The following is an 11,909-nucleotide window of genomic DNA, read 5'->3' as shown; positions in this document are numbered from 1 at the left end:
CATTTTGATTTCAAAGAAGTTTGATTTACTTGGAGTTAGATTCTGTTGTTTCAGTGTTCCCTTTATTTTTTTGAGCAGTGTATATATATATATATATATATATATATATATATACCCATGCTAATATTATACTGTTTTATTGCGTTTTGAGCATAACTTTGTTAACCAATAAAGGGTTTAAATTTTATTATAACTTAAGTGTCATGAATCAGTGCATTCAACAAAGTGCAAAGGAATAGAAATATTTTAGTAGTAGGACCTTTAACAGTGTTAAACAGACTTTCATGCGTCACTGTAAAAAACATGTTCGATGTAATTTTCACTATATGATTGATGCAAAAAAACTGAAAAGCATAAATGAGCTATCCCACAGTTACTTTATATACTTTTCAGTGTGTGTTTATTTTAAACGTTGACTACCTTATCATTTACTCCTACTTCTGCTCATTTTTCCTTTGCAGGATGTTCCTTCAATCTAATTTATACGCCCACTCCATAATCACATTGTCAAATATCACACACAACTGGCAGCTACATAAATAGTTAAACGGAGGATTGGGTGATGTACAATGGCATGGAGATTCAGATAGTCATTGTTAAGTAATGAGAATATCATGGAGCATATTGCTAAGCAGACAAACGGAAGAACAGACATGGAAATGAAGAATATAACATCTTAGGAATATAATAAGAAAATAAAAGCAGTGCATAATATACAAAAACATTTTTATAATGAAGAATGGTAGATAAGCTGAATTAAGGAGTGAGGGTTTTGAAGCCTCTGAGTTATTTTCAAAAAACACAATGCTTCAAACAGCCTTTCTAAGGAGCAAAATTAGGTGATATTTTCATAAAACACTCTCATTCAAACAACGAGCTATTCATGCTCCACACAAATGCATTTTTCATGTGTGCTATAAATAAGGTTTACCAATGAAACAAAGATAGAAAGTCATAGTATATCTGGAAAGCACTAGAAAGCAGATGCTACTCTTGAAGTGAATTTTCATGAAATCTTCTAGATGATTATTTCTGACCTTTTTAGTAATAGCTTTCAAGAACAAATGAAGTAGGAAGTACCTCTCTAATTTAGTTGAAGTGTATAATAGTGTGTATCATCAAAGCTTCTAATGCAAACTAAGAAAAAATGACATGCAAAGGGATAATTATTACGGTATTTTGGAAGCACAATTCATTCTTACTCCATAGTAATGACTCGATGACTCGGTAATAGTGCTTCCTACCAGTTAGCTTAGCAAATGTACTTTATTATCTATATTTCCATTTGGGCGTGATGTGCGCAGTACATGGATGTGGGAATGAAACTTTATATTTCTGTATTATCTTTTAATACTAGCATTCTCTTTTTACAATATTAAAAATACATATAAATTGCAAGAACAAATTAGTTGTGTAAGATCAAGGATGCTCAAATAAGACCTAAGTAACCCAAGTAGTGCATTTCCTGTTATTTTATTCAGCTGCCTGGGAATTTAGATGATTTGATAAAGAGACTTTAGTATTGGCATGCTTACTTTTTGAAGATGAGTAAAAGGCCGTAAGGACCATTAGTCTACATAAAATACATATTTAATGCTATTGCAGCAGAGAAAGAAACAAAAATGTTCATTTTCTCCTGGAAAAATTGAATTTATTAGTGTTTGTAAAGCACCTTGTGATATTCAGGAGTACAATGAATGCAAGCATTTACGGCTATCACTCCATTCCATCAGGGCATTTTAGGATCCGTGTTCAAAATTGGTAAGGGATGCCTTGCAGGACAGGCTATCTGGCAATTCTGGAAAATGCTAGAAGGGCCTGTCTGGTAGTGGGCCTTCTTGTCTGCTATATTGCTATCAGAATCTGCATTCTCAAGATGCCGATACTCTTAAAAGTTGCAATAGAGCACAAAGTTGCTGACTCTGTCACTTACCCCAGCAGGCCTCAGACGTCCCTTCTGCCTGCAACCTGCCGGAGGCCAGAATCAACAGGGAACATCGGCAGTACAATGATGTCACTGCATCGCACTGCCAGCATCTACTGCGAGAATGGATAGAAGAGGAATCAGATGCTATGGAGGATGAGGTGTTTGGATTAGGTTAGCATAGGGATTTTTCTTATTTTTGGGGGCTTGTGGGGGACCATCACACTATGTAGGGTGCTGTGAGTTGGACCATCCTAGTATATAAGTGGCTGTGGGGTGGACCACCATACTATATAGTGTACTGTTGGGAGGGACCATCATACTATATAGGGGGTTGTTGGGAGGACCATCATACTATATGGGAATGTCACACTGTGATGGTCTTTAGTAAGGAAGGGGGGCCTCAAACTGTCCCTGGAAATAGGACCCTAAATATCCCTGTCCCAGGGGTACTCTAAAAAGCAGAAAGGCCCGAATTTCCCAACTTACTATGCTACAGTTGGAGCGCCCCCAGATGCAGGGCCGCAGGGTACTCGGTACCGGGCCTCTCTGTCTCGGTCCTGGGGTTGTCACGGTGGCTAGACCCGGTCCGTGACCCTGCTAAGGGGCGTCCAATGAAAGGTGATGATGGTGCGTGGTGCAAGGCGCGATGAATAACGAGGACACAGGGTTGCAGTCTCTTTACTGAAGGCTTTGTGATCCACAATCCAGAGCACTGCTAACAGGGCTGGCTGAGACCGGCCGGTCCGAAGGCACATCCAGAGTTCCCTTTGCAGGTGGAAATCAGTACCTACCTACTAGCGCCTGTGTGTTGTAGTACTTCCCTGCTGAGCACCACGGGATAGTCCTCACAACTGTTGTGTCTGTTTCTGATGTTCTTTCTCTCTCCGTCCCCCAGATGATATGGCTAGGACGCACCCGTATGACGGGGTAGGCCTGGAGTTATTTTATAGGGTCCCTAGAGATGCCCCTCTCCCACAATTGCCTCCGTTGTCTGCTTAGGTGAATTAGGCGAGACAGCCAACCTAAAGTTAACTGTCCTGCCATTGGTTTGAAGTAATGCTTGGAGCCCAATACTTCCTCGGCGTTCCGGCCACCGGCTACGTGCCTCAGTAGGATGTTGCCATGATCTTAGGGCATGACTCCTACTGGTTCTATTCTCCTTTGTGCTGCGATCTCGTTTCTCACTTCTCCACAATAAACCTCGCTTCGTGTCCTTTCTTAAGATGCCGCCGCAACGGGTGCAGGTGTGGCTCCGTAACGATCTGTCCTTTTCGCTAGGCCGCTGTCAGGATCCCACCCCTGACAGAGACCACCCTGAATCTTCCCAGGAACTCCCTCTCTCACAGGATGTTGCCTGGGCAAAACCGAGTCAGCTTCTGCCTAACTTCCTATCCAACCCCCAGTTTTGCCAGAGTGTGAGGAGTGGTCTAATATATAGAACCCTTTGCTCCCCCTGGTGGCCAGAGTGTGAAGTGTAATGTGTGACTGTGATACCTGGTCAGGTGAACTCCTTTAGTGCAATCAGACGTAACATCACTCCCCTTAGTGGCAGAGCGACATTACTGCAACAACCAGGACTCTGGGGCGCTGCACTGTTAATGTCCTAATTTTTCCACTCCCCCAGGAGGCCTTGGACAGATATGTTAGTGTATATACACTTAAGACAAACAGCAATAACAAAAAGTAACGTACATACAAAAACACTCACTAAAGGATAGAGAAGAACAAAGGGAAGTATAGGAAGATACAAACCAAATGACAATAGGATAATTGAGAAAGCTTGCACCCAAAAACCGCAAACAACAATATCCACCAGCAATTACTAACTCCAACTTTAGCCTTCAGCACACCAACTCCAGCAAGCCAGGAAGTAAAACTCTCACAGACAGGGATGAGATTGTGTGGCCAGGTTTTATAGAGTGGGAGAAAATGAGCAGGTCAGGAGCAGCTGTGAGATGGAGCTGCATGTCTCTAAACGGCATGCAAAGAGTCGTCAACCTCTTCAGTGCCAAAGGAAATGAAGTCCATTTAATATGAGGAACAAAGCACACAGGCTAAATGGAAGACCTGCGATTCACAGTACAAAAAGACTGCGTAACCCCATATCTCCTAGGAGGATGAGACACATTTGTGGCATGGGACTGTGAGGTGGACCGTCATACTATATAGAGGGCTATGAGGTGAATCATCATACTACATGCGGGGCTGTTGGGGGTACCATCATACTAAATATGAGCTGTGAGGTGTACCATCATAATTTATAATGATCTGTGAAGTGTACCATCTACCATACTATATGGGGCAGGCAATCATACTATATAGTCCTATAAATTTAGTAGCATCTTAAGGGTCAGGCACGCGCAACCCTGCAGCAAAGCATCACACAACTAAGCATACAGACACCGCAGTTATTTCAATGGCAGTTAGTCACAGCAGGAGTCAGGACCCCACTCTTTGTATCTGTCTCTTTTGGGTATGTCTGCTGAATAAGCACTTATTACTACTTGGACCTAGCTTTTCTATTAACCATCTTACTCCTTCATCATGTTTACATATGTCCTTACTGTGTTTGCTCCTCTAATCCTTTCTCTCCTTTGCTATCCACAAACCCCAGCACCCTCTAACCAAATAATCATCTCCACTGCACTCTTACCTCCCCACCTTTCCTCCTCTACTGACCTGCTCCTTAACCTCAAAACCTCAAATCTGTCCTAATAAAACAAGTCGCCCACTCTCCTTCTCCCACCTGCTCTCCCTTTCTCTGCTTCTCCTCACTGCTGTGACATATCTCCCAACCCTGGACCCCCACAGCTCATACCTCCCATGACTACCCCCGCCTATCACTCCCTATTTAATATGAACTACCGCAATCTTTCCAACATAAAACTCGTGCCCCTGACACCCACCCCCCTACTCCCTCTCTCTGGAGCACTCTGGAATGCTCGCTCAATCTGCAATAAGCTTCATGTGATTCATGACCTTTTTCCTTCTCACAATCTTGCCTTCCTTGGCCTCACAGAAACATGGCTAACACCCTCTGACACCGCCTCCCCTGCTGCACTGTGTTACAGCTGCCTCCACTTCACCCACACCCCTCATCCCGGCAACAGACATGGTGGAGGAGTGGGTCTTATCCTTTCTACTAACTGTGCCTTTAACCCAATCCCACGTCTACCCTCCCTTATCCTCCCCTCTTTTGAAGTCCACTCTGTCAGCATCTACTCTCCCTCCAACCTCCAAGTGTCCATCATATACAGACCTCCAGGCCCAGCCACTGCCTTTATTGACCAATTCTCCACCTGGATTTTTCACTTTCTCTCTGCTGACATTCCCACCATCATCATGGGTGACGTCAACATCCCTACTGATATCCCTCAGTCAACAGCCTTCAAACTTCTGTCCCTTCCTTCATCTTTTGGACTTACTCAGTGGTCCTCTTCAGCCACCCACACAGACGGACATACCCTAGACCTGTTCTTCACCCATCTCTGCTCTCTATCTAACTTCACCACCTTCCCTCTCCCTCTATCCGACCACCATCTGCTCACTTTCTCATCTCTGTCCTCTTCACTGGTCACCTATGTCCAGCAACATGTGCACCCCCGCAGAAACCTTGCACACCTAGACTCCCACATGCTCTCTGACTCTATCCTACCACTGGCATCCATATCCTCACTCCACGACCCAGACACTGCCACTGCTTTCTACAATGCCACTCTCGCATCAGCTATTGACATGGTCGCCCCTCTCGTTCATGGCAGAGTGCGATAGACAACCCTGACACAATAACACCACTAAAAAGCTCTGGCAAGTGTCCAGGGTTGCAGAGCGGCATTGGAAGAAAACACATTCGCAAGACAACTTCACTGCATTCAAACAGGCAACACTCGCTTTTAAATCTGCTCTCACCTCTGCTAAACAGGCCTACTTCACAACCCTCATGTCCTCCCTATCCTACAACCCCAAACAGTTATTCAAAACCTTTAACTCCCTCCTCCGCCTTTGAAGAGTGTTTCAAGTGAGATGCCACAAGGCTCTGTCCTAGTCCCAGTGTTGTTCAACATTCTTATAAATGATCTAGATAAGGGAACTGAAGGTAAACTAATCAAATATACATATGCAAAGCTTAGAGGGATAGCTAACACTAGAAAAAACAGAAAAGATTCAGAATGATCTAGATAAGCTTGAAAAAGAGCAGTGACTAAGGGTACCGTCTCACAGTGGCACTTTTGTCGCTACGACGGTACGATCTGTGATGTTCCAGCGATATCCATATGATATCGCTGTGTCTGACACACAGCAGCGATCAGGGACCCTGCTGAGAATCGTACGTCGAAGCAGATCGTTTGGAACTTTATTTCGTCGCTGGATCTCCCGCTGTAATCGCTGGATCGGTGTGTGTGTGACGTCACCGCTGTGCTCTGCTTTCACTTTACGGCCGGCACTCAGTCAGTGCGGGAAGCAGACGGCGAGGTACCTGACGGACACCGGAATGTGAGTATGTACGGTTTGGTTTTTTTTACATTTACGATGGTAAACAGGGTAAACATCGGGTTACTAAGCGCGGCCCTGCGCTTAGTAACCCGATGTTTACCCTGGTTACCCGGGGACTTCGGCATCGTTGGTCGCTGGAGAGCTGTCTGTGTGACAGCTCCCCAGCGACCACACAACGACTTACCAACAATCACGGCCAGGTCGTATCGCTGGTCGTGATCGTTGGTAAATAGTTTTGTGTAACGGTACCCTAATAGAATCGTATTTAACAGGGAGAAATACAAGATTCTAAATCTGGGCAAGAAAAATGAAAATTACATCTACAGAATAGGAAGAGCTATGTAAAAATGACTTGGGTATACTAATAGGTCATAGACTGCACATGAGTCAACGGTGTGACGCAGTAGCAAAAAAAGCAAACACAGTTCAGAGATGTAGTAAAAGAAGCATAGATCACGTGAAAAAATTATGCCCCTCTACTCCTTCATGGTTAGACCTCATCTGAAATACTGTGTACAGTTCCCCAGTGCCTCATTTAATAATACTCCCCCTTGAACACTTAGAATAATAACAACCCCATACCACTTTATTATAATAACTAGATGTTGGCCCGATCTAACGCATCGGGTATTCTAGAATATGTATGTATATAGCAGCCACATAGTATATAGAACAGGCCATGTATTATATAGGAGCCATGTAGTATATAGCAGACAAATGGTACGTGGCCTTTGCTATATAGTATGTGGCTGCTATATACATACATACATATTGTAGAATACCTGATGCGTTAATACAGGCCACGCAATATATAACACAGCCCAAACAGTATATAACACAGCCCACATACTATATAACACATGCCACGCAGTATATAGTAGCCACGTAGTAAATAACACAGGTGACGTAGTATATAACACAGGCCACGCAATATATAGCACAGCCCACGCAGTACAAAACACAGGCCACATAGTATGTAACACTGGCCACGTAGTATATAGCAGCCATGTAGTATATAATGCAGCCCACGCAGTATCTAACACTGCCCACGTAGTATATAGCAGCCATGTAGTATATAGTACTGCCCACGTAGTATATAGCAGCCATGTAGTATATAGTACTGCCCACGTAGTATATAGCAGCCATGTAGTATATAGTACTGCCCATGCAGTATATAGCAGCCATATAGTATATAGTACTGCCCACGTAGTATAAAGCAGCCATGTAGTACTGTATATAGTACTGCCCACGTAGTATATAGCAGCCTTGTAGTATATAGTACTGCCCACGTAGTATATAGCAGCCATGTAGTATATAGTACTGCCCACGTAGTGTATAGCAGCCATGAAGTATATAACGCAGCCCACGTAGTATTTAGCAGTGTGGGCACCATATCCCTGTTAAAAAAGAGAATTAAAATAAAAAATAGTTACATACTCACCCCCTGGGATCCAACGGCGCTCTGGCAATGTGGCGTGGCTGCCACCATATTCCGTTCCCAGGATGCATTGCGAAATTACCCAGAAGACTTAGCGGTCTCGCGAGACCGCTAAGTCTTCTGGGTAATTTCGCAATGTATCTCTGAGACCGGAAGCTGGCGGAAGGCGCAAGCACATCGTCGGACTATGGAGGGTGAGTATAGCAGGTTTTTTTTTTATTATTATTATTTTTAACATTAGATTTTTTTACTATTGATGCCGCATAGGCAGCATCAATAGTAAAAAGTTGGGGACACACAGGGTTAATAGCAGCAGTAACGTTACCTGCGGCATAGCACGGTACGTTACCGCTGGGATTAACCCAGTGTGAGTGGTGAGGGGAGTATGGAGCGGGCGCCGGGCACTGACTGCAGAGGAGTAAGGAGGGACTAATCGGACTGTGGCCATCGCTGATTGGTCGCGGCAGCCATGACAGGCAGCTGGCGTGACAAATCAGCAACGCGGGATTTCAGTGACGGATGTTGCCGACAGAAAGACAGACAGAAAGACGGAAGTACCGCTTAGACAATTATATATATAGATAATTCCCCCCTGTGCTTTTTTATTATTATTATTATTATTATTAAGCTTCTTTTGATTCCCATATAATTACTCACTTGGTTTTTAAACCTTGAGAAAGAAGCAGCTCTGGCTCAGAACGGATTGGTATTAAAAACCGCTTTGGAATACCAAAGCTCTTCATTTCCGAAGAGCAGTCTGCCTAAACGTACCAGCATCAATTTTTGCAATGATCCTTCAGTGCGTCTTTTAATAATAATAACTCTCAATTGTGCTTTCCTATAACAATGACAGTGCCTATTTATTCTACTAATGCTCTTGAACAGGGGCGTATACAGTATATTCGAGGAGTGTTCATTAAAGATTTCCCCTGACCCACTTTCTGTGGACTGAGTGCAATGAAACTTGGCACAGTTATTTGTCCTTCTCTACATAGGTGTCACACACTTCACCCATCTCTTTTAACAATTGTAAACACCTCACTTGTAGAAGTCAACAGGTTGCTCCAAAAGCCATGTTGTGACTTTGGAAATAAGAGTCTCATCATCTGGAAAATGCTTACCTTTCAAAAGTAACTTCATTGTTGGAAAGAGGGGAAGTCCGATGTTGCGAGATAGGGAGAATAAGGGGAATGCAGTAGAATTTCAAAGACACAGGAGCATGCTTCCATTTGGGCAACATGTGAGTTGTGAACTATTGCACTGTCTTGTAGAAGAAGGACATCTTTGGTGAGCATGCCACATCTCTTGGTTTTGATGCCCTCTCACAATTTCCACAGCAGTAAAGCATAGTATGCCCCAGTGATCATGGTACCTTTTGCTAGGAAATCCATCAATATTACTCCGTGCTGGTCCCAAAATACTGTGAGCATGACCTTGCCTGCCAAGGGTTGGGAACGTCCCTTCTTTGGAGGTGGTGAGTCATAATGCTTCCATTGCATCGACTGGTCTTTAGTCTCAGGATCATAGTGATGGACCCAGCTTTCATCCTGTGTGATCAGTCTGTTGAAAAAGTCCTCCTGGTTTCCATGGCACATCGTCAAAAGAGCCTGAGAGCATTCGACTCATTCCTGCTTCTGGAAAAGTGTGATCACCCGGGGAACGCAGCGAACGGATACCTTGTGCATGTGAAGATGGTCTTGGATGATTTTTCCATGGACCTCACACTAATCTTGACATTTTGGGCTATGTGGCTAATGGTTACGCAGCGATTTTCCAAAATGGTGAGCTCCACTTACTGGATGGAATGTTTATCAAAAGCAGTGTGGGATCACCCTGAAATTGGAGCTGTTTGCACCAACGTTCGACCATATTTGAATTGATGATGCCAGTTCTTGACTACATCATATGATGGGGAATCATCACCATAAGCATCTTTCATCTCATCGAACGACTTCTTCAAGTAAAGGAACTTGATGATTGCTCTGCTTTCCACTGCGTCCATTATCAAATCTCACACCACTTCAGCACCTGTAAAATTAAGACCGTTATCAGTTCTCAGTTGCAAATTGTTGCGTAACGTATACAGACTTGTATCATTATACATGTGTAGTTTCAGGGTCCTGTGATAAATAGAAGTGGGTCAGGAGAAATATTTAATGAATGCCCTTCGTAAATATCAGTCACCCCATAGCAAAAGTCAGTCACAGAAAGGCATACCTCCCACATTGTCAGGAAGCCCCTTCCATCAAAATTTTCATCCTCTTAATATATTGCAATCAGCATATTATATATCAATGTGTACTTCCAATTGCTCATTTTGACTTTCTACCCAGTTAACTCTTTTGTTTTCCATTAGGTCTATGACATCACATGATTAAAAACTGACTAGCTGAATCCTTTCAAGCTTTTTACAGAAACAGGATGTCACTTTTTCCTGTGTGAGTCACGAGTCACTGCAGAAGTCACTGGCAGTGGGAAGAGGGAGAAGCTGGAACAGGAGATCAGGAGTTGAAGATGGGGATGATAAATGCAGGGACAAGAAACTTCATGTTACCACATAAAGCAGAAAAAAGTGAAGAATTAGCTGCGTAAAAAGGCAAACTTAGAAATTGTAAGTATAGAGTGCTATATAATATGATTGCAATATATTAATAGAATTAAAACTTTGATGAGAGTGCTTTTTAAGACACTTTGAGGGATATGTATTGTGACATGCACATTTTTTTTGCCCCTACTGAAGCTCTTAAGTGGTCTTATCCACTAGGATACCCCTTTCATTACTCCCATAGAGTATAATGATCCTACACAGTATGATTGCCCCACAAACACCACATAGGAGGATGGTGACTGCAGCCACCCATAAACTACAGACTAGGGTTGAGCGAAACAGATCAGACAAATTCAAAAATCGCCGACTTTCAGCAAAGTTGGGTTTCATGAAACCTGACCCGATCCTAGTGTGGGATCGGCCATGCGGTCGGCGATCATCGAGCCAAAGTCGCGTTTCATATGACGCGTTCAGCGCCATTTCTCAGCCAATGAAGGAGGACGCAGAGTGTGGGCAGCGTGATGACATAGGTCTCGGTTCCCACCATCTTAGAGAAGGGCATGACAGTGATTGGCTTGCTTTCTGCGGCATCACAGGGGCTATAAAGGGGCGTTCCCACCGACCGCCATCTTACTGCTGCTGATCTGAGCATAGGGAGAGGTTGCTGCAGCTTCATCAGAAGAAGGGATATAGTTAGGGAGGGAAGATTAACCCCCAAACTGCTTGTGCTGTAGCGATTTCCACTGTCCAACACCACCTTTGTTTTGCAGGGACAGTGGAGGCTATATTTTTGTGCATCAGCTCTGTAGCTTATTAGGCTGCCTTATAAGGCTCCCTGATAGCTGCATTGCTGTTTGCACTGCTGCTGTGCAAACCAACTGCTTTTTTAAAAGCAAAAATACTGTTGCTCCTTTCTGCACAGTTATCTTGTTTATTTGTCCACACTTTTGTGTGCAGCAGTCCTTTTTATTGCTGCCATACTTGTCCTGAGATCATTGTAGGGAGATTGAAATTGTACTACAGTCCTTGTATTTTTTCATATATCTTCCAGCCACTTGCTGCCACTCACATTGCGTTGTTTTATACACTGTGCCTGAATTTGGGTTCAGTTTCCCCCCCAAAAAAAGTGAGATTCAAATTCCCACAAAGTGGATATACCTCAGTCCTCTTAGTTTGTCGTGTATCAGCCAGCCACTTGCTGCCACTCACATTGCATTGTAAAATACACTGGGCCTGAGTTTGGGTTCAGTCTCCCCCCAAAAAAGTGAGATTCAAATTCTCACAAAGTGGATATACCTCAGTCCTCTTAGTTTGTCGTGTATCAGCCAGCCACTTGCTGCCAGTCACATTGCGTTGTAAAATACACTGGGCCTCAGTTTTGGTTCAGTCTCCCCCCCAAAAAAGTGAGATTCAAATTCTCACAAAGTGGATATACCTCAGTCCTCTTAGTTTGTCGTGTATCAGCCAGCCACTTGCTGCCACTCACATTGCGTTGTAAAATA

Source organism: Ranitomeya variabilis, chromosome 5 (genome assembly GCF_051348905.1).
Source record: "Ranitomeya variabilis isolate aRanVar5 chromosome 5, aRanVar5.hap1, whole genome shotgun sequence".
In the NCBI taxonomy this organism is placed as follows: Eukaryota; Metazoa; Chordata; class Amphibia; order Anura; family Dendrobatidae; genus Ranitomeya; species Ranitomeya variabilis.
This window is presented reverse-complemented; position numbering follows the sequence as displayed.